The sequence below is a fragment of the Dryobates pubescens genome, chromosome 14 (assembly GCF_014839835.1).
Source record: "Dryobates pubescens isolate bDryPub1 chromosome 14, bDryPub1.pri, whole genome shotgun sequence".
Classification (NCBI taxonomy): domain Eukaryota; kingdom Metazoa; phylum Chordata; class Aves; order Piciformes; family Picidae; genus Dryobates; species Dryobates pubescens.
In genome coordinates this window covers 10,852,364-10,875,795 of record NC_071625.1, presented here as the reverse complement: position 1 = coordinate 10,875,795, position 23,432 = coordinate 10,852,364, and positions in this window count along the sequence as shown.

The following is a 23,432-nucleotide window of genomic DNA, read 5'->3' as shown; positions in this document are numbered from 1 at the left end:
ACCTAAATGAATAATCTAATGCAGTTTTCTTCATGAAAAGAAAAATTAAATACATAATTATGTATCCCCTGATACAGTTTTGCTATTCAAGGATAATTTCTATGGTCTTTTGGAATATTAGAGTCATAGAATGGAAAAGGCCTCCAAAGGTCATCTAGTCCAAGCCCCTCTGCAGTCAGCAGGGGCATCCTCAACTAGATCAGGTTGCCCAGAGCCCTGTCAAGCCTCACTTTGAATATCTCCAGGGATGTGGCCCCAACCACCTCCCCGAGCAACCTGATCCAGCGTTTCACTACCTTCATGGAAAAGAACCTGTTCATAACAACCAATCCAAATCTGCTCTTCTCTACTTTGAAACCATTGCCCCTTGTCCTATCACTACAGGCCTTTGTAGGCCCCCTTCAAGTACTGGAAGGCTGCTGGTAGGTCTCCCCAAAGCCTCCTCTTTTTCTAGGCTGAACACCCCCATCTCCCTCAGCCTGTCCTCATAGCAGAGGTGCTCCAACCCCCTGATCATTTTCACAGTCCTCCTCTGTACCCAATCCATCAGCTTCGTGTCCTTCCTATACTGAGGGCTCCAGACCTGAACACAGTACTGCAGGTGAGGTCTCACCAGAGCAAAGTGGCAGAATCACCTACCTCTGGATCTGCTGGCTGTGCATCTTTTGATGCAGACCAGGATGTGATTTGCAGAATAATAAATGATATATTGACAAAGACTATCAGTGACAAAGTCGTACTAATTGGGTTAATATTGCCTATAGATAGGAAATATACATACACACACATATATATATATGGAGTAATACAGTGCATTAAGATGAAGGAGTATTTGTGTGCATCACACATAGACAAACTCCACTTGTTAATGAGCTGCTGATATTTAACCTGTTCTTTTAGTTACCCTGACTTTAACTAGGCATCCAGCATTTCCAGTGATTTATCTTCTTGGCCCTATACCTTCTCCTGCTGTTAAACTGCTGCCTCCTGCTAGTAGGGAATGCACAGCAGCTCTTTCAGTTTCGGGAAGATAATTACAGGATTTCGGTCTCCAGAACAACTAATCAATGTTCTACCTCTTTTCTGCAGCACTCCATTTCCCTTTTACAAAAAAAAAAATAAATAACTGAAAAAGGTAAAAATAAGCATAAAATGGTTTCAGTACTTCTATACATTGAAAGCAATGACTTTGATTCTGAATGAGCTAATACTGAGTATATTGGATTTTTAGGGAAAATACTGCAAATATTTGATTTATGACTGCACTGCATGCATAAACATGCTGATAGAAAATACTGAATGAAAAATATATCTTAATCATTACCACTATATTTCTCTCATTCTGGAAAAAAAAAAAATCTATTTTTACACAATCTTTAATGTAAAATTAAAATGCTACTAGAAATTGTGGTTCTGTATCTTCTGCTACAAAGTAACTTCACATTTTCCCTACAAATGATATGAACTTAAAATATATTGATTCATACATTTCAGTGTAATCATAAGTTTAGGATCTTGAAATATGCTTATTTGCATGTGTAGAACTGTAATGTACTTAAGCTACTAATCCTAGATACAACCAGTGCTTGCAGTACTTGGTTCAAACAGGGACATCCCCTTTCCAGACTACAATTTTGAATGGACCAGAAAAGGAAGAAATAGATGAGCAGAGAAATAAAAATGAGATTAGGGAAAGGTGAAATCTCCTTTTCTTTCCACTTGTCTTCCCCATAGATTATGGAAGTAGGAATAAAGATGTGCTTTCTTCCCTTTTTCTTTCTGTATTTTTGTGTTGCCTCTTTGTCAGACCTCATCCATCCCATTCATTCTGCCATTAGATACAAGGAATAAGAAGGTTAACTTCCATTGAATGTAAGGAAAAGTTTACATAAGTAGGCAATGGAGAAGAAGCAGACAGTGTTTACCCTTATTACCCAAGCAAGTAAAAACTCTGAAAAATCACAGAATCACCGAATGGTTGGGGTGAGAAAGGACCTTAAGCATCATCTGGTCCATCTCTCCTGCCATGGGCAGGGAAACCTTCTACTAGATCAGGTTGCTTAAATCTCTGTCCAACATGATCTTGAATGTTTCCAGAGATAAGGGATCTACCACCTCTCTGAGCAGCCTCTTCCAGTGTTTCATCACTCTCACTGTAAGATATTTTCTTCCTACATCTAGTCTAAATGTCCCCTCTTTTAGTTTAAAAACATCGTAACAGGCTGTGCTTAAAAGGTTGTCCCTGTCTTTCTATAGGTCCATATAAGTATGGAAAGAAGAGGAAGGATGGAAACAAGTGACTTCTAGCACCAATAGAAAGGATCCTGTCCCACATGCTGGGTTAAATCTGCAAAATAAGTACACTGCTCTCAAAGGTGAAAAAGAACTAACTATTTCTACAAGTGAAGAACCTGGTCCACCTAACCCTAACCCATGCAATGGCTACCAGGAAGAAATGGCAAATTATCCCAATGCATGACTCTCTGCTGCAGTGGAGAGAAACACCCATCTATCAGCCTCATCAATCACCTAGTGTGTCTTCTGTCTTTTGGGGACAGAATCCAAGATGTCATGGAGGAACTACCAAATCTCTGGCCTTTTCACTGCTACCCCTGCTGCCAATTTGTGTGGGCACAGACAATACTGGCAACAGAAGCCTGGGTAATATCAGAAGTGACTACAGAGCTCTTGGGTCAGTAGCCAAACTAATAGGGAACAGTTGGTGTTTTCCTTAATCTTGCCAGTGAGGCGAAAGAGTGCGAGGAGAAGGATATTAATAGAGCAAGTTAACTGGCTGAAGAACCAGTGTTGGAAACAGGGTTTTGGGTTCCATAAGCCTAGAGCCCTATTTGCAGGTCATCATTCCCTGGAGAGAGAGAGAATCTATCTCATTAAGTAGGGAAAATTTATCAAAGTTATTTTCACCAGTAAGATGGATGTCGTGATAAAAAGGACTTTTAACCAAGAATGACAAAAGAGGGAGACAACAGTCAGCAGCCCTGTGAGGGAGTAGCAGACAGGATTCACAGGCTCATAGAAAGATTTGCCTTCAACATCATCTAGTCCAACCCTCCTGCAGTAAGCAGGGACATCTTTACCTGGATTAGGTTGCTCAGAACCCTGTCCAACATGATGCTGTATGTTTCACTGTTAACACTCTGTACAAACACCTGAAGGGAAAGTGCAAAGACAGATCAGGCTCTTCAGACAAGATGGTCAATAACATAGCATGTATTTCACATAATTTACAACATGTACCTGATGGTATCCTGGGAATGAAGAGTGTATTTAACTGTCAAAGGTATCAATTGTAGAATTGTTCCCCTGGTTGAAAAGGAAAATCTATAGCCTGGGACATACTACAGGAGAAAAGTGCTTCTGCTGAAGTGCACTGTATTCATGTTCAATCAACATTCAAACATATTATGTCATGAAAAGCACATTTATTTTACCTACAGAAAGGAGCTCATCCCAGGATAACAAGCTGTAGAGAGATGTTCTGATGATCATTAATTCCATTTGGAAGAGGCAGAAGTATACATATGACTAAGGAGAAGTAGGGCATAATCATGGTCCAGTCACCTTTCTGTTTCAGCAACACCTCTCATCTTTGATGATACAAACAAGCACCATAGCATATGGTCTAAGAATTTTATTATTTTTTTTAAAAGACTGTTTTAAAATGTTACTTTACCCTGTGCTGTTTGGCTGGCAATGAGAAATGAGCTGGAAATGAGAAGGGTAAGTTTGTTGTATGTTTATTTTTCCTTACCCATTGAAGTTATGGATCTGTGGTTGAAATCTACCCATAGGTCTCATCAGTTAGAGTATACAAATATGTCACAAACACTTTAATATTTTAATGACATTTTTATGTGTATTTTATTTTCTAAGTGTCATGGTTTAACCCTGGCAGACAACTTAGGCCCACACAGCCACTTTCTCACTCCCCCTCACTGGCATGGGAGAGAGAATCAAAGTTGTGGATTAAGATAAATGCAGCTTAATAAGTATAGCAAAAGCTGTTGCATAAGCAAATTAATTCAATAACCACTTCCCATTGGCAGGCAGTTTTTCAGCCATTTCCAGGAAAGCAGGGCTTCCATCTCATGTAACACTTACTTGGGGAGATAAATGGCATAGCTGCAAATCTTCTTCTTCTCTTTTCTTCTTCCCCCAGCTTTTATTGCTGAGAATGATGTCATATGGTATGTAATGTCCCTTTGGTTGTTTGGGGTTGTCTGTTCCAAATGACTCTTCTCCCAGCTTTCATGCACACACAGCCTACACACTGGTAGAGCAGTGTGTGAACCAGCGAAGTCCTTGACATGGTGTAAGCACTGCTCAGCAGTAATTAAAACATCTCTGTACTGTCAAGAGTGTTTTGAGCACAAATCCAAAATATAGCCTTATACTAGCTGCTATGAAGAAAATTAACTGTATCCCAGCCAAAACCAGTACACCCTGGTTTTGACCCTTGTTTGTACTTCAGAGATCTGGAAACATCTTCCTACTGTAAGCTGTATCTTTACTGCAAGGCTGAGATTAAAGAACCTGCTTTTCAGTAAGAGAGAGATATGTTTGTAGCATTTCCTAGTGTAATCAGGCTATCTATTTATTAACTTTTTGCTTCCACTAACTATCCACCAAGACTTTTGAGGTCTATATCTCTGTTAGGGTTTGACCTATGTAACAAGAAAGACATGATGCAATGATGCAGAATGTTCATTATTCTTAAAGGCAATATTACAGTATATACTATAGTAGATTTTGATACTGCACATACATTAGACACCAGATGACAGCAGCACAAATTCAGAGCATGGGCAGAGAAATTGTAAAGAGGCTGTCTTTGCAACATGAATAAAGGCCATATATGTTTGTCAGAATAGTAAAAGCCTGTTGCAGCTTCCCTGTAAGTTGATGTGAATCTTTTTACTGACTCCCACGAGAACCGAGTTACATCTTCAGCTGTCATAGATCTTCCCCATGAGGGCAGATTTTTGGAATGAAAAATAAAGATTACTCATGAGTAAGAATGTCAGGACTGAGCTCACAAAAATAGATAATAATCTTCTAGATGCCACCATTATCTAAATGCAGCAATCTGACATATTAAATTAATCTAGTTGAAATTTTATGCAGGAAGAATAAATATAGAGACAGTACGAAGAAGCTTGTCTTGCATACCGGTGCTAATACAAACCAGGAACTGAGATTGACTTAACCTGTCAGAAAAGTATTAGAGTATCATGGAATAACTGTCCTCTAATATTACTGTTTACAGGACTAATGGAGAAAAAAATAACTTCAGTTGTGCATGAGATAATTATTTAATGGTTTGTGGTTGGTTTGTTGTTTGCTTGTTTAACAGTTTTGAAACATGCACCTATTGATGTCTGTACTCACTGACACTCAACTAATATTAGGAACAGCACCTGTACCCAAGAATTTTCTAGTGAAACTGGTACAGTAAGAATTTGGAGTAGGAAGTGGAAGGAGACAGGGATAGGGATTTTGACTTGCTGGGAAAAAAAAAAATAAAAAATCAAGCCCAAACTATTTTATTTCTAATAATGTTCATTATGGATACCCAGATCTTAGTACAGATTCATCAGCCTAACTTTAGATTCATAATGTGTAACCCTTTCATCAGTTGTTTTAAATTCAATCTTAAACATGAAGAGTACACACAATCAGTGTGGAAGAAAAGGAAAGCTCTTAAATTTAAGTAGAAGATGTTTTGGGGCAGTGTTCCTCTGTGAGAAGAGGAAAGTACTGATCTGATCCAGGTGCAGCTGGTCTTAGCTGACTTCACAACGACCCATGACAAAAAGCTGAGCACATCAGAAAGCTGGAGGTGTCTCTGTGGCAACATATTTTTAAAAGAGCAAAATTCCAGAGAACAGCAAGGAATGAGAGGATTAAAAACCCACATAAGATATGATCCTGCGAACAGTAAGGTCAGAGAAGAGAGAGGAGGTGTTCCAAGCACTGGAACAGTGGTTTACCTGCAGCCTGTGGTGAGGACCTCACCAGAGCACCTATTGATGCTGACACTGGAGCAGATGGATACTAGTTGAAGGAATTGAAACCCATAGAGAATACATGCTGGAGTAGATAGTCCTGAACAACTGCAGCCCATGAAGGACTCACCTGCAGTAGGTTTATCCTGAAGACAGGACATTATGGTAGAACAGGAGAACAGTCTGAGGAAGGACAGAGTGTGAGATATGACCTGCAATGTTCATTTCCCATCCACACCGTGCTACTTGGAGGGGGAAAGGTTGTAGAGATTTGGAAATGAAAGAGTCAGAATAAGCCTGGACAAAAAGTGCTTAAGTAGAAGGTTAGAAATTTGTCTTTGTTTTTCTCCGTCCAAATCTGTTTTAATTTGCAATAAATGAAATTAATTTTCATGAGGTCTAGATTGTTTTGCCCTTGATAGTAGATCTGTTAAATAGTTTCCATGTCTTTATTTCAATCCATGATAATTTTCATCTTATTTTCTTCCTTTGTTCTGTTGCAGTGTGGGGAGCAAGAAAGTGTCTGGGAGGGTGTCTGGAAGCTGGCAAAGGTCAGCCTAGCACAGCAGCATAACAAGTCACTCAAAAAAACTGGAATCTGTAATCTTGAAGATAATCAACACTTAGTACCTAGAGCAACCTGATCTAGCTTTGAAGTTAGCTCTGTTTTGAGCAAGAGCTTGAACAAGATGACCTCCAGAGTTTCATGCAAATTAATTAATACTGTGGTCCTAATGAGAGGGATTTGTTGAGCAGTCACATTTTCATTACATTGTATAAATTTTTTTTAATCCAATCACACCTTTTGATTCAAGCAAAATCAGATTCATCTGTTTCAGGAGAGGCAATATATAGGCAGAAATATAATCACGATAGAGTGCACGAAGTTGAGGGTTTTTTAACATAGATTTGAAGATAATACTTCCTTTCACACTTCCATCCATGGGAAAAGAAAATAGGAATATAATTTTTTTTTAACCCTAGTTCTGTCATATAATCAGATAAATACTTTTATGGGTTTAACACAGGTCTAAATGTCTTTTTGTTCTTCAAAATCCACATAGACCAAGAAGACAGAGTAAAGAGTTTTCAAAATAGTTTTCTTAACTATAAAAATAAATGTATAAACATGACTGGCAGGGTAGATAGTCCCTAATAGCCTTTGGATAAAATGCAGTAACAACTGAGACATTATTGTTTAAACCATTTTTTTATACACTTCAGGTGTGAATAGTCTGCACAGGACTTGCAGATCCCTTTTTCACCCTCACAAAATCTCTTCTGTCCTAATGTCTCTTAGTGTTCCACTTGCTCTATTAACTATTCTGTGTAATTTTAAGCACCAGTACAGCATGTTCAATTCATTATCATTTAAATGCCCACCTGTGGGCTCTCAGCAGTTGGTAGAAAACAAGATTAAGTGACCTACAGCAACTAACTTCTCACTAGAGGAAGGTAGATAAGGGCAAAATGGGGACCTGTGCCCTAAGAATTGCTTTAATTCCCAGATAAATTTAATTTTCCTCAAATTAAAACATATCTGTAGCTTACCTTGTTTCTTCACGCATTTGTTCAAGATATCTGTAAAAATATATATTGATAAAAGGTGTCTCATGTCCAAATGTAGTTACTTGACATGGGAGAATAAGTTAACCGATTTGTTTTTCACAGAAATCAACTATTTGTAACGAGTGTGTTTTTCAACAGGGAATTGATAAATGGAATAAAAAGACAATTGGAAGTTTCCTCCTAATATCTTTATTAAAGAAAAGAGAATTCATATAGCTTAATCCAATAACTTAAACTACTCAAATCATTATACAGTGACCAAGGGAATGTGCCAAGAGATACAATTCTGGCTGCACTATTTCATTGCTCCTTCCTTTAATTGTTTTTTGAGTAAATTGAGAGATTGGGGGTGGGGGGAGTATTATTAATTACAATGCTAAATACAAAGGTCCAAAATACATCTAAACTAGAACCTAGCTGTCCTAATAATAAATAAATTAATAAGCAAGATCCTAAATATAACAATCATAACCCACGGTGTCTACCATCTATAGGATCTCCCAACAAAATACATGTCTAGAGTTGCCTTTCAAATCTAGAAAGTGATTGTAATATATAAATACATGTATTTATTATTTATTACAATAATAAACCCAAGTGAAATTTACCAAGAAAACATTTAAGCTGTGGTGGGTTGACCTTGTCTGTGTGTCTGGTGCTCAACCAAGCAAGACAGGGGAAGAAAATACAACAAAAAGCTTAAGGCCCAAACTAAAAAGATATGGAATGGGAGATCACTCAGCAATTACTCTCATGGGCAAAATAGACTCAGCTTGGGGAAATTAATAGACTTGCTTGCCAGTTAAAAAGAGCAGGATAATAAGAACTCACAACAAATCTAAAATTACCTTACTTCCACCCCTCCCATATCCCCAGGCTCAGTTTTACCCCTGACTTCCAATTTTCTCCCTCCAAGGAGCACCGGGGAAGGGGAAATGTGGGTTTCATTTTATCTGCCACTCCTTCCTGCTCATGCTCTTCCCCTGTTCCAGCATGGGGTCCCATCCACAGGAGACAGCACTTCACCAACCTCTCCAATGTTGGTCTTTCCCAGACCAATTTCAGTTCAAGAATTGATCCAGTATGAGGCCTTACCATGGGTAGAAGTCCTTCAGGAACAGGCTGTTTCAGTGGCCACAAGTCCTCCCTTCTTTGGCATGTGCTCTCCATGGGCTGCAGATGACTTCAGAGCATATCCGTATGCTGCAATGCTTTAGTCCCATCCATCAACTGAGCCCCACACAATCACTCACACTCTGCCCCTATGGGCTGACATAAGGACAGTTTAATAAAACAATACAAAGAACAAAATAAAAACACACAAGAATATCAATAATATGAAAAATAATGCTAATAAAAATGAAGTCATATATAGAGCAAGTGATATAAATCCCAACCCCCCTCACCTGACAACACCACATGCAAGAAGGCGTAACATCTATATGGTATCAAATACCACAATGGCCGGTTCCATTGGCTATCCTGGATATGGTCCCTCCCATCTTCTTGTAAGAAAAATAGCCTCCATTCTAGCTGAACCTAGCACAGGCCCTCCATGAGCTGAAGGGGGACACAACCTGTGTCATCATGGTATTCTCCATGGACTGCAGAGCGCTCTGTGCTCTGGAGCTTGGAGTACCTCCTACTTCTTCACTGACCTTGTTGCACGCCGCACAATTGTTTCTCTCACACGTTTTATCTCTCATAGCACTTGAACAGCAACTCAGCAGTAAAGTCTGGTAAACTAATATTCCTTGAAGGTTCCGTTATGTATTTGCTTCTGTCCTCAGTACTACACTAGCAGTAAAATAATTTAAATCATCGGGAAATATAAATTTATTGTTAATAGCAGCTGTAAAGCATCTTAGCAAGTGTTGCCAAGTATTAGAAAGTTGGAGTCATTACTGAGAATAACTTTGTGTGACCTATGGTTTCAACTTTTAATTAAAGTCTCTCCATATTAACAACATTATCTTGCACCATATCTCTCCCAATATATTATTTTAATGGCTTGTGTGAATCATATTATGTGAATTTATTAGAGATAAAACTAGTTAAAGGCCAATGAAATATTCTAATCAAAACTATTTTCCTCAGCTGATTTTCTCCTTTCATTCAGGTCCAGGGTCAGTTTCATTGACCTTCTTAACTCATATCTATTTCTTCTGTCATGTATGAAAAGTTACATTCTATCACAAAATATCAGCTTTCCATATGATGTCTTGAAACTTTCTTTAGTATTTCTTTAGGATTATTTTGTATCAAATTTCCCTGATACTTTAACAGCAATATACCTTTACATACAAATACGTAGTGGTTTATATCATGTAGCAGTGGAAGACTCGATAATTTTTTTTCCCCAAGGGAAACATTTATTGATATTATCTTCTAAAGCACCAATTAATAAAATTTAAGTCAATAATATATTGTTGAAATACGATGACTCAATAATATGCTGTGGAAAATTGGTCAGAGACAAAACTAGCAACATAAGAAACAGTCCAGGAGATTCCTGGAGTGTGTGGAAGATAACTTCCTAACATAGATGGTGATAGAGGCAACAAGGGAAGGTACTTTGCACAAGATTTGCTCTGTGAACAGAAAAGAACTTGTGAGTAATGTGGTTGCTGAAGTCCATGTAGGGCATAGTTGTCATGACATAATAGATTTTTTAATTCTTGAAGAAGAAGAGGGGTCAGTAGGACTGCTACATAAGATTTCTAGAGGGCAGATTTTTGCCTGTTAAGGAGATCGGTCATGGCTTGGACAGATGCACTCGTCACTAAGTAAGAAACTGTCTGAATGACCAGTCCAGACTACTGTAACAAATGGAGTTAAACATGATGATCTCGGAGGTCTCTTCCAACCTGGTCTATTCTATTCTATTCTATTCTATTCTATTCTATTCTATTCTATTCTATTCTATTCTATTCTATTCTAAACCCAGTTAGTGGCTGGTCACAGGAGGTTCTCTCAGAGACCATTATTTGCGCTAGTCCTCATTAATAACTTTGTGAATGATCTTGGCAAGGGAATCAAGTACACCTTCAGTGAGTCTGCAGATGACACCAAGTCAGGCAGGAGTGCTGAGGGTAGGAAGGCATTGCAGAGGGTTGTGGATAGGCTGGACTTTTAAAATACCTAGAATAAATAACATTAATTTATTAAGCTAAATGCAACTCTTCTCCTGTAATAAGCAATGATGTATCAGCACATGCCATAGCAGTAGTATATTTAATTACGTAGCAAGTACTATGTAGTTAATGAAAGAGGGTGTCTGAGATTTATCTGAATTGCCAGAAATATGGATCTACCTGGACAGACCTTTAAAAAAGTAAAATAAAATAAAAATCTAATATGTAGAATTGGAATCAATTCACAAAATACAACTACAACAACAGCAAACCTAGGACTCCCCCTCCCAGCCCTGCAAATATTGGAATGTACTTACTATGAAGCCACCTCAGAAACTTTTTGTACTGGATGGTGACCTGAAACATGCAAGATTTACAGGCAAGATTTGCAGGAAGATGCAATCTGTCATTATAACAGCTACTGCAAGGGATAAAAAAGAACAAGCTCTTCAACACATAAAAGAATGGTCTGTTTGCCTGGAAGCCTGCCTGTTCCCAACTCCAACTGCTATTATCTTTCTCACCGATATCTTTAACCCATCACAGCAAGAGCAATGTTATGACAAGAGCAAAGATTGTTACAGAAGAAAACACCCTAAGCCTTACAAAAGACTCAAGCATTGAGTGCATGCAGTGAAAAATCTTTGCTATCAAATGCTTTCAACCTGTTTGAACTGTTCTGCTTCTGCTATTTAAATCCCTTCTACTAAGCATCTGTTGGTAGGAGTCAATTAACTTTCTGTCTCTCACCCGATTTTATATCATATCCTGTCTCCACTTGTCATCTTTTACAACACTAGTATCTTTCATGCCTGGATAGCAGAAAAATAATAACCACATTATTATTTGCAACACTGTATGTTGCATTCTCTGGGTGCAAGGAAACATTCCACATTTCCCTGGGGCCCCAAGGAAACATTTCATTAAAAGGATGTGGTGAACAGCCTCCTTGCCTGGCAGTCTTCAGGGACTTTCAAATCAGGGTCACCAAGAAGCCAGGCAGCATGTCTGTGATATGCTTTGTATTCTTTCACAGATCAAAGTTCTTTTATTTTTATATCCATGGTTACCAGATCTGTGCTGAATCAATATGATACAGTTTGAAGCTAATATAAAAATGAATTGAACATATACTTCAGCTGCTTAGGCACTTCACTGTCAGTGGAGTTATGTTGATCTAACCTAAACCTTTTATTTTTCCTACCTTGTACATAGTCTCCTAAAAGAAACATAAACAAAACTCTAAAGCTCTTCTCAGTTCTGTGCCAGAAAATGGACCCTCACACAGAACACTGGCTGATGTATCTCAAGGTTGGTGTACTAAGAAGACTGATGATGAAAATTCCATTAAATAAATAATAAATGGGAAAGAAAGCAAGCACAAAACCTTATTTATCAAGATTATCTATACAACAAAGAGATTCAGGACAATTATCCATTCTTTCTCAATGCATTAAGTAGTGGTAAGCACACAAATGGAACTCAAAAAAATCACAAAACTCCTTGAATCTCACATTCAGTGAGAATTTAAGTATATGAAAGGCAACCCCTCAGTTGGTGAGGGGTTTGGAGCACAAGCCCTATGAGGAGAGACTGAGGGAGCTGGGGTTGCTTAGCCTGGAGAGGAGGAGGCTCAGGGGAGATCTTATTGCTCTCTACAACTACCTGAAGGGAGGTTGTAGGCAGACGGATGTTGGTCTCTTCTCCCATGCAGCCAGTACCAGAATAAGAGGACACAGCCTCAGGCTGCACCAGGGGAGGTTTAGGTTGGATGTTAGGAAAAAGTTCTATACAGAGAGAGTGATTGACCATTGGAATGGGCTACCTGGGGAGGTGGTGGAGTCACCATCATTGGAGGTATTTAGGAGGAGACTTGATAGGGTGCTTGGTTGCATGGTTTAGTTGATTAGGTGCATTGGATAATAGGTTGGATGCGATGATCTCGAAGGTCTCTTCCAACCTGGTCTATTCTAGTCTAGTCTAGTCTAGTCTATTCTGTTCTGTTCTGTTCTATTCTATTCTATTCTAAAAATAACATGTCCCTAGAAGAAAATGAAGATCCAGCAATTTAAGTAGAAGAGTTACCATATTGAAAGAAACTGAACTTTCTTTCCAAGAGGAAAATGCTGTGTATTAAACACAAGGGATTTTAAAGAACAAGGTTGAAAATCAAAAGGAGGGGAGAATCCACTCTGACCACTTCTGAACACAAACTGCATAATCCTGACAATTTCCTTAAAAATAAATAAATAAAATACTTCAATTGTGCAGTGGAAATTTCTGAGGCTATAGAAATGACACAGTGAATATGAAAATGGGATTTCAGATCACCTGAGTTTCATGTACTGCCTGCAACTATCTGAGCACGAACAAGATCTTTAGTTTGCTTCATTCCAACCTAGTGTATGGCACTTGGGTTCTCCTTGGACCTCAATATGCTTCATGGAACAGCATGAAGCGAGAAAAATTCCTCTTCTGAGATGTTTTAATAATGTGAAAGAATTTTACACAAGAAATTTAACACAAATGAGAATAGTGGACAGAGTATCACAGTATCACAGTATAACTAATGTTGGAAGAGACCCCAGGGATCATCGAGTCCAACCATCGAATACAAGCATCAATTTACAAAGATGCTGGAGGCATTCCTTCTACAAGCTCAAGAATGGGAACTAGTGTCAAACAGGCATAATGGCATTGCTGCCTTTGTTCATATCTTCAGGGATTTAACAGCAGAGCTGCAGTTCAAGCCCTAGGCTGAATGCTTGCACATAGATGTCAAACCACTAACTATTCTACCTGTGGTTTATGGCACTGGATTAAGAAAAAATATGTTAATATCATCATAGATATAGTGTCCTGCACAGCTACATGTGTAAGTTCCTCCAAACGGAAGCAGCAATTTAGGAAATGCATTTGTCTTTTTTACAGGAGAAATGTAAATAATGGTTTGACTGTGTGATTTGGCTAAACTCTTGTACCCAGAATAGGACATTTCCATATTTCTTATCAGGAAAAATAAGACCTACAGACAATACTTTATCTACAGAGGACAGAGTAATTATTTTCTGATAGAGTTAATCACAACTTCTCAGGAAACACAGCTCCTAGAATAAATAACTGGAGACAAAATGCATATGCTCATCTTGTGTTTTAAAGTGCTTGAGGAAGTCAGTTGTATGATCAGTTATTGTGCCTCGATACCCACAGGAATACACCTGGACTGTACATTGTTTTACTAGTTGTTTCCATTTCTGTTCTGTAATTTGAACATTGCTGCAGCTGATCAGTCTATTACCATTGTACCTCTGGTGGCTTTCTGTCATCATGTTAAACAGATGAGTTGCCCTCCCTCAGATGCTGAGGAAAAATCCATACTTTGGAGCTCAGGTCAGAGTCTGTTGAGCTTTATTATTATTTATTTATCTTGCAATATCTGTTACACCAAACTATATTATATACAAAGACATCTCCTTATTCACTGTGGGGTAGAATCATTTCATAAAATTATTGCGATGAAATTTCAGTGTGAGAGGATTATAAGGCTTCTCTTCAACAAAAAGAGAAAAATGGAGGGGAAAAAACCTTGCAATGCAGAATGACATTTTGCCAATAAGGAAAGCACAAGGAAATGAATTTTCAGAGTTCCTGGATCCAAACACTGATATCAGGAGGAGATGATCAGAATTTGCTCAAGACACCATTCTTGGTTTATGAGCAATGCCACCAAATCAGCAGAATAGAGAAGCAATTGGAGATTAGGTACTACCATTTTTCAAGCATAACACACACTAGTGAGCAGTGCAAAATTATATATCATATATCTGCAACATAACACCAGCATTGGTAACTTTCATTTCAGGAAACAGGAAAATAGTTTTATGCCTATAGGGAAGGAGAAATAATTTTCTTTTTTTGTTTCTTTCTTTGTTTGTTTTGGTGTTTTGAGTTCTTGCTGTAATAGAAATGAGGAAATGAGACTGTGAGGTGGCATAACACAGAATAATAGAATTGTTAGGGTTGGAAGGGACATCAAGGATCATCCAGTTCCAGCCCCCATGTCATGGACAGGGACATCTCACACTACATCAGGTTGCTCAGAGCCACATCCAGCCTGGCCTTAAAAACCTCCAGGGATGAAGATTCCACCACCTCCCTGGGCAACCTGTGCCAGTGTCTCACCACCCTCATGGGGAAGAACTTCTTCCTAACATCCAATCTGAATCTACCCATTCCTATTTTTGTTCTATTCCCCCTAACTCTAAGATCATTCTCTATATGTATACTGGCCATTTTCTTTTCTGGCAAACTACTGAAAGACTTTGAAAAAGGGCTGGACCAAGTGAACAATGACCTGGAAAAGGGGGGGAAAATGGCAAAAAGGAACTCTTCTTTCTTGTCTGAAGAACATGTAATGGAGAAAAATTTTCATCATTTTTTAAATAATAATTTCTGTTCTTTGTTATAGTGAAACAATCTCAGGGCTCCAGTTGTTGTCCTGTATACATATCACTCTCACAATTTCTGGCCATAAGATTTTCCTTGGGAACTAAAAATGACTTTCATTTTATCTAACTTTGCCAAGGTTACCAAGCCACACATCTTCAGCAGATTTTGGTTTTTTAAAGGCAAATCAAGACTTTCTTTTTAAATGGGTAATGTTGACCTTTTTACACTGTCACATATACTCTTGGAAGTAATTTGTATTTTCATACAGTATCATTTGCAAAAAGCAGTAATTATTCCACACATTTGTGATTGAAATCTTCTTCTTAAAATGCTCCATATGATCATGGCTTCTAAAAAGCAGTCTTCCAAAGGGCTGTCAAGAGATGAGGTTTTAAGTGTATTACAAAGGACATAAACCTATCTAAATCAGTAAAAACAATTCTCACATAGAAAGCTCTTTTTAAAGAAAAGCTTTTTTAAAGCACAAACATATCAAAATCCCGGAAATTCTCATGAGATTTTCACAGAAGCTACATAAGGAAAGTAATATCAAAAAAATACATAACTGAAGGGTCATTTGCCTCAGTAAAGAGCATTTAGAAGAGGGTATTTCACTCTTCGTCACAGTAAACCAGTCTCTCACCTCCCAGCCAGGCATATATTGCTCTCAGAGATGTCTTTTGATATAGAGTATGTATTTATAATCCAGGGAAGCTAATAGACATCTTTAACCTACTTACAAGACAATGAGCTTTCAATTTTTTTCAATTTCCCAAAAGCACACTCCAGAGTCCTTCAGCCAAAGTGAAGAAGAAAGAAGGGGCAATGCATATAAACTACAGCACAGGAGGTTCCACATAAGGAGGAACTTCTTCACTGTGAGAGTCACAGAGCACTGGAACAGGCTCCCCAGAGAAGTTGTTGCATCTCCTTCTCTGGAGACTTTCAAGACCCATCTGGATGCATTCATGTGAGACCTGTGTTAGATTCTATGGTGCTGCTCTGGCAGGGGGGTTGGACTTGATGATCTCCAGAGGTCCCTTCCAACCCCTAACATCCTGTGGTCCTTTGATCCTGTGAAGCGTGAGGGAATGGTGAAACTACCTGTCACTCTCCAAGTAGTGAAAACAGGAATGGATTCCCAAACAGCTGAGCCTTCCCCACCCAGATGCCCTCATGCTGGTGGATCAAACATAATCACTACTAGATAGCCCTTTTTAATATTGAAAGCAAATAAACCTCAGCCCAATGTGTGCTGAACCCTCTCACCAGCACACACATTCAGACTGACCTTTTACACATGAATGCCTTACTATCAAGCAACTTGTGAGTGGCTCGTTGAGCTTATCCCTCGTCACAGGAACTTAAGCCTCAGGAGTGATCATAGCACCACAGAAGCAGTCAGGGTCCCATGGAGACCAGTGGTGGCTCTACCACTGATTTTGCATGGCATCAGAAATATGCTCTCACTACAAAGTTGTTGTGTCTACAATGTAATGAGACCATGTGGAAAAACTATAACTGAAGATACCTGTTTTCAGACAAGTGTCCCAAACAGAGCATAGATAAGGCCCTAATCAACCAAAAATCTATTAGTTTGGAAATATCATTAAAATATCACTGGCAGCTCCTTCATTAGCTGCTGACAAACTAAATATATTAAAAGAAAAATAGTAATTTAAAAATACCTATAATGACATTTTAATGATGTAGAAAACATAGCTAGTCATTAGAATGGCCAGAGAAGATGATCCTAGTGAGACAGCATAGATGTTTCTCCCAAGCATTATGATTAGTGCCTACTTATTGCAGTGACAGGTATCCTGGTAATATTGATAGACACATGATTCTCTTTGGGTGTCTTCTGTGCCCAGTTTAATTGTATCACAGAATTGAAAGTCATAGCTCATTATTAACCTGAGGACAAGTCAAATGACAAAAGTGTGTTTAATACAAGAATGCTCTATAGCCAACAACGTGAGCATATGTTAGGATGTGTATACATATAAAAAGCTCACATTGTCTGAATAAGCTTACTTTTGATAAAGGTTTCTGATATGTTTGACCTCAGTTGTAGTTTGTTTTGGAATACCTAGCCATTTTCTCAATTAAAGCCAATAGCTAATGATTCACATGGGAATACAGCGAGGGGTTTTTTTTATGCTAAAAGTTAATTTCTATGCTAATAAATCATAATCTTTCCCAGAAGTTTTTAAGATCTGCTCTAATAAAACCCAACTGATTACATTTTAAGGCATTTTCATGTCAGTGTGATGATTTACATTATATTTTAAGAACAACTGTGTACAAGAAAACAACATCTATTCAGAAACATTTCTCCTTGGTTTGCTTGAATCTCTTTATAAGCAGATAAACAGCTACATTGTAAACAGATAATTTCAGGTTAGTTGGAGAAAACCTTGTCCTCTCTCAGTTCTACTTTTCCTGTCTATTTTATTAACCCAAAGAATTTCCAGTAAGACTCCATGATTTTAATTTGTTACCCCTTTGTGATATATGTCATCCTTATAACAGAGAGGCTTTCGTGATGCTTTTTACAGAGATTATAATGCCTACGTACTGATATCCATTTAAGCAAATCTATCATAAAGTTATTATTCATGCTAGAACTGGTTTAACATATAATGCACTTTCTTGATCTTGTTTTTCTCTTCATTTAGACACTTTATAATATTAATATTCATCTTCCTTTTCTGCAATAAAAGATAGTTAATGCATTCAGCGTTTGCTTATTTTGTGGGTTGGGAGTTGTCAGTTCTTTTGTGCTAAGTGACAGTTTCCTTTCCCTCTTTTATCCTTAATTTAAATCCCACTTAACAACACATGGCAGTTGTGCAAGCTCAAGGTCAGTGACCCTTTTTAAATGCAGCAAAAGTATTCAGAAGAAATTTTTATCCAGTGCTCCAGAAACTGGGTCTTGGGGTTGCCATTGATCACTTACAGTATACTTTGTACTTAACAGCAGGGAAAAGGGCTATAGTTTTCTTAACTTAATTATCTTTTCAGGTACTAAAATTATTTCTAGGTTTGTAGATTTTAAAATTACAAAATTAAAGTTACAATAATTTAAATATTTGACTAGTTAAGAATCTTGCATTCCTTCAATATCATTTTTATGGTCTATCTTTAAAAATCCCTATACACAAATATTATGAAAAGCCTTATTCTTTGTCCTGTTCTCTGTTTTCATTGTCTTCCTCAAGTGATCATGACAACTTGTTACTTCAAAAATATCACTATTAAAAAACCCTGAAAACGGTGAGTCATATAAGAATACTAAAATAAAAATAATACTTGATTATCCCCAGAACTGACCATAAAAAGCCTAGGTAAATCAGGACTGAAATTAAAAGAAGCAAATAAAAAACCTCTCATGGATTGGCACTTCCACAGTCTGAATTCGTCCTTTCAGTGACTGTGTCAAGGAAAAGGAGAAATAAAGAGAAGAGTTATTCTAGATTTTCATCTAATCGGTGACCATAAAGGATAAATCACATAAATATTGTATATTAAAACACCTAATTTCAGGTCAGAATGAAGGTCATTTGGTTTCCTAAGTGAAAACCACATCTGTATGATGACAGTTACATCAGTAACCATCAATCAGAATGGTCAAACACAGTCCTGACAAGGTTCTCCAGAGGATCTCAGTGCAGTGCTTATTTACCTCCAGGTACCTGGATCCCCTCAAGTGACTCAAGGCTTGACATCTAGCAACAGGAATTGAAAAAAAGACTTGTCAGGCTGAAATAGGAAACAAACAAAAATAAATTGGAAGAGATAAAACAGTGGCAAAATCACCACATAAAATAGTAATGGCAAGGCCAGATGGAACTGTTCTTGACTGTATTCAGATATAAAATACAACAAAACAAAACAAAGAAAAACAAAATAAGATAAAATAAAATAAAGAATTAAATAAAATAATTGTGGGGTTTCTTAAGCTCTAATGATCAGGTTAGAAAGTAAGGGACCTGCTAAGGTCATCTAGGCTAATGCCTCTATTAAGCAGGTTCACTTTGATGATTTCACTTAGGTTAGACTATGCCCAAAGACTGATATTTCCCAGCCTTCCTGTGCAACTCATTCCAGTGTTTGACTACCATCATGGCAAAAAGTTGGGGTTTTTTTCATTTCTAATCAGAATGTCTTGTGTTGCTTCCCTGTTTTCATGGGCACAATGCCTATGCTGCACACAATCATGTCATTTTACTTTTGACTTTGTTAGTTATTGTGGTAGTTTTAGTTTAATGTTGGGGGAGGGATTTCAACCAACCACAGTTGTCACATGTAAAATATGAGTTAGAGGATGGTAGCCAAGACCACTTGATCTCTATTACTGAGTGATCAATGGCATACACAAAAAAGATTTCTGCTGTCATCAAGGCAAATATTTTGTCACTTGGCTGCTCAGATGCTGGGCTGACAGAGACAGTGTCTTGGATTCAGATGGTGAAGTCAGGCAGATGGAGGTCCTGGCTAAGGAAGGGGACGTTGATAAAGAAATTGGTAAAGAGGCACAAGGCTACAGCCTTTGAAGGAGGCTTGTATCACATGTACGGGAAAGGTATCCCTTCAAGGAAAGTATTATACATAATCCAGGCAAATGGGACACCACTGAGGAAGGTATGCAGCATGTGAGGGAGCTACAGATACAGAGGCACTGATTCATTATGACTTGAAAAATTGTCAGCTGACATCCGGTGTGGATAATACATGTTACAACATATTAAAGTAATGGATAGGCTACTCCTCTCCATACAGATCTCTTTAGCAGTTTAGTTTCCTGTTGTTCATATTTGTTCTTTCCTTCTAAAGCTAAACAAGGTTGAATTTTGCAATTTAGCCCATTGTAGTATGTTTAACAGCATGTCTTAGGCCAAGCATATATTCTCTTCACAAGACCACAAGCATCTGTGCTGATTATCAAGTTCACCTCAGTGCAATATTAGAAGCGGTAAGTATCCAGTCCCAGCCTATAGTCAAATGATCAACTGTGTAAAACTACTGAAACCTGATTTTCCCTAAGAGACATGAATGACATTTCAGAATACACATAATGCTATGTCTCTGCATATCCCTTAGTTAGAAACGCAGTGGTAATATATGAAAACCAAAAGCCAAACAAACTGCAGGAGAGAAGGAAATAGACACAAGACTTAAAAGTATGACCTGATTAATGACTGGCATTTTAGGATCTTGAAAAACAAAACAAAACAAAACAAAACCAACCAAACAAACCACCCACAAAAAAAAAACACCACACCAAAAAAACCCAATCCAACCCAAAGAAATTTATGGGGAAAATGTTAAATAAATATTTCTAAAACAGTTCTGCAGAAAGAACTTCTTAGTGTTGGTTTTGCTTCAAGTTTATAATAAAGAAATCTACTTGCTGCAACCATCAAGCTGTAGATCTGAATTTGAGCTGTACTCAAAGGTCTGTGACATGAACACTAATACTGAATTCTACCCTTTTTCATTTCTGATTAAATTTTTTTATGACCATATTAAGATTAAATAGATGAATTTCACACTTGTCGCTTCTAATCTGCCCGATACCTACATTGATCAGAAAAGTGGGAGAACACAAAGTTAGACCATCTGCTTTCAGAAAAAAAAGAAAATCTGCATCTCTTCAATGTAACATCATTTATGTCACAGCTTCTCCTCAGTGCTTAGTCATCAGATGTTTCTAAAAATAGAGTTGATCAATATTCATGCTGAGATTCACATCATAGAAGAAAGAGGACATTAAGCTTTCTTGTAATGGCAGTAAAATTACATGAGCATGTGGAAAAGACATTCTGATTACTGGCAGAGGCAAAAATACAATACTGAAATGTCTATTAATTTACACCACCTCCATCAAAACACATTTTATTGTGCCAAATTTTTCCAGGCATTCTTCACATATTCACCTGTGGTTGAACTACCCATTCAGATTTTTTTGCAGCTGTCATGCTATACTAAGCCTCTGAGACAACATGCAACACATGCAGTATTTAATAACTGCCTGGGTAGGGTTTATTTTCCAGGTTTTATTGGCATGTGCGTGAGATGACCTATAAGACTGACTAAAGGGTTTGTCACTTCTGACTGATGTAGCTATCCTGTACTTATGCTGATAAAGTCTTTATTCAGCTTTGCACTGTCATGCATTGTCTTTTACTGTGTATAAGACAAATGTATCTGTTTGACCAACTGTCACTTTGTTTAGGGTAAGACAATCTTCTGCTTCAGCTTTCCATGAAGAGATAGTAAAAGCAGTCTAGGTTAAAGGAATTATTTCATTCCTCAATAATTCCAGTTAACAAGAATGAATGGTGCGCAGTAAAGAGATGTACTTGCTGAAACTTGTCAAAGTTCAACATATGCTGTTCCCAAATAGTTTCATAGTGTCCCATTCAGAAAAACTCAGTTTGGAGCTAAAGAGTGATGCTGAATACCTAAAGGGATGCTGAATACCTAAAGGGATAGAATAGAATAGAATAGAATAGAATAGAATAGAATAGAATAGAATAGAATAGAATAGAATAGAATAGAATAGAATAGACCAAGTTGGAAAAGACCTTCAAGATCTTCACATCCAACCCATCATCCAACACCATCTAATCAACTAAACTATGGCACCAAGCACCCCATCAAGTCTCCTCCTAAACACCTCCAATGATATAGATAGCAATGTATTATTCACATATATGTCTTTGACAGTAACAATAGTTTTACCAGCAAACTAAAGCTGCTCTTCTGGGACTGAGACTGTCAGATATTACTTTGACAGGCCAACGAAGAGCATCATCTTTGCAAATTTGTAATGTGAACAATCCAGAAATCTATTTTTCCTCTCTTTCTGGCATCCATCAAAGCTACATAATCTCACAAAAGGATTTCTTTTGAAAATCCATAATGTATTTTCTGAGATAATTAAGGATTTAAGAAGCTGTGTATTCCAATCTTCACATCTCTCATCCTTATATAACTTAGATTTCTTTTCTGAAAATTGCTTTCAAAGTAGGAATAGACACGCTTCATCTGGTAGGAATGAAATTAATGCAATTTCAGTAATCACATTTTGTAATGCTAATGGGGCCATTAAAAAAATAGCAGTTAATGTCAAGAATTAAGAAATCTTCATGGACAGAGAACAGTTCACATGCATGAACCAGGCCCTAAAAGCAATGGAAGTTACAAATAAATGGCTAATTAGAAATGCATATTTTTACATGGTTTGTTTAAAAATTAAAATTCAAGAATGCCCTTGGCCACTATCACTATTTACTAGCTCTGAGGTGAAAAAAAAACCAAAAAAGTCCCAAACCCTAGAAGAATTGCATAGTGATACAACAAGTACATCACATGCTGTAACTTCCCTTAGGTTTAATTTGGTGTGAGATAGAACCTCATGAGTATTTCAAGAAGGGATGAGGATGAAAAGTGAAGAGTCTGCAAAGTGAGGGATCTTTATTCAGGGAGATCAGGAAATGACCGAAGAACCTACATCATTCACTTTTGGATGATGACCACAAGGCTTCAGTGCAAAAATTTTCTAAATGATACAGACAGCTTGAAGGAAGAGAATCTTTAACTTGCCAATCTTCTGATAAATCTTTTCTCATGTAACCGAAAAGCTCCTTTTCCCCATAAGCTTGTAAACATCCTCCATGCTCACTCATGGTTACAGTATTGTAGACAGAATGCCCGACAGATAGATATAAAATTTTCATCACCTCCTTTTAATTGTTTGGGGATTTTTTTAATACTAGTTTAAAATGAGGCTGGAGAGAGAGGCCTTGAGCACAAGCCCTATGACGAGAGGCTGAGGGAACTGGGATTGGTTAGTCTGGAGAAGAGGAGGCTCAGGGGAGACATTATTGCTCTCTACAACTACCTGAAGGGAGGTTGTAGACAGGTGGAGGTTAGTCTCTTCTCCCAGGCAACCAGTACCAGAACAAGAGGATACAGTATCAAGCTATGCCAGGGGAGGTTTAGGCTTGAGCTGAGGAGAAAGTTCATCACAGAGAGAGTTGTTAGCCATTGGAATGGGCTGGCCATAGAGGTGGTGGATTCACCATCCCTGGAGGTGTTCAAGAGGGGATTGGACATGGCACTTGGTGCCATGGTACAGTAGTCATGAGGTGTTGGGTGACAGGTTGGACTTGATGATCTTTGAGGTCTTTTCCAACCTTGTTGATTCTATGATTCTATGAAATCACTTTCCAACCAGCAGGCT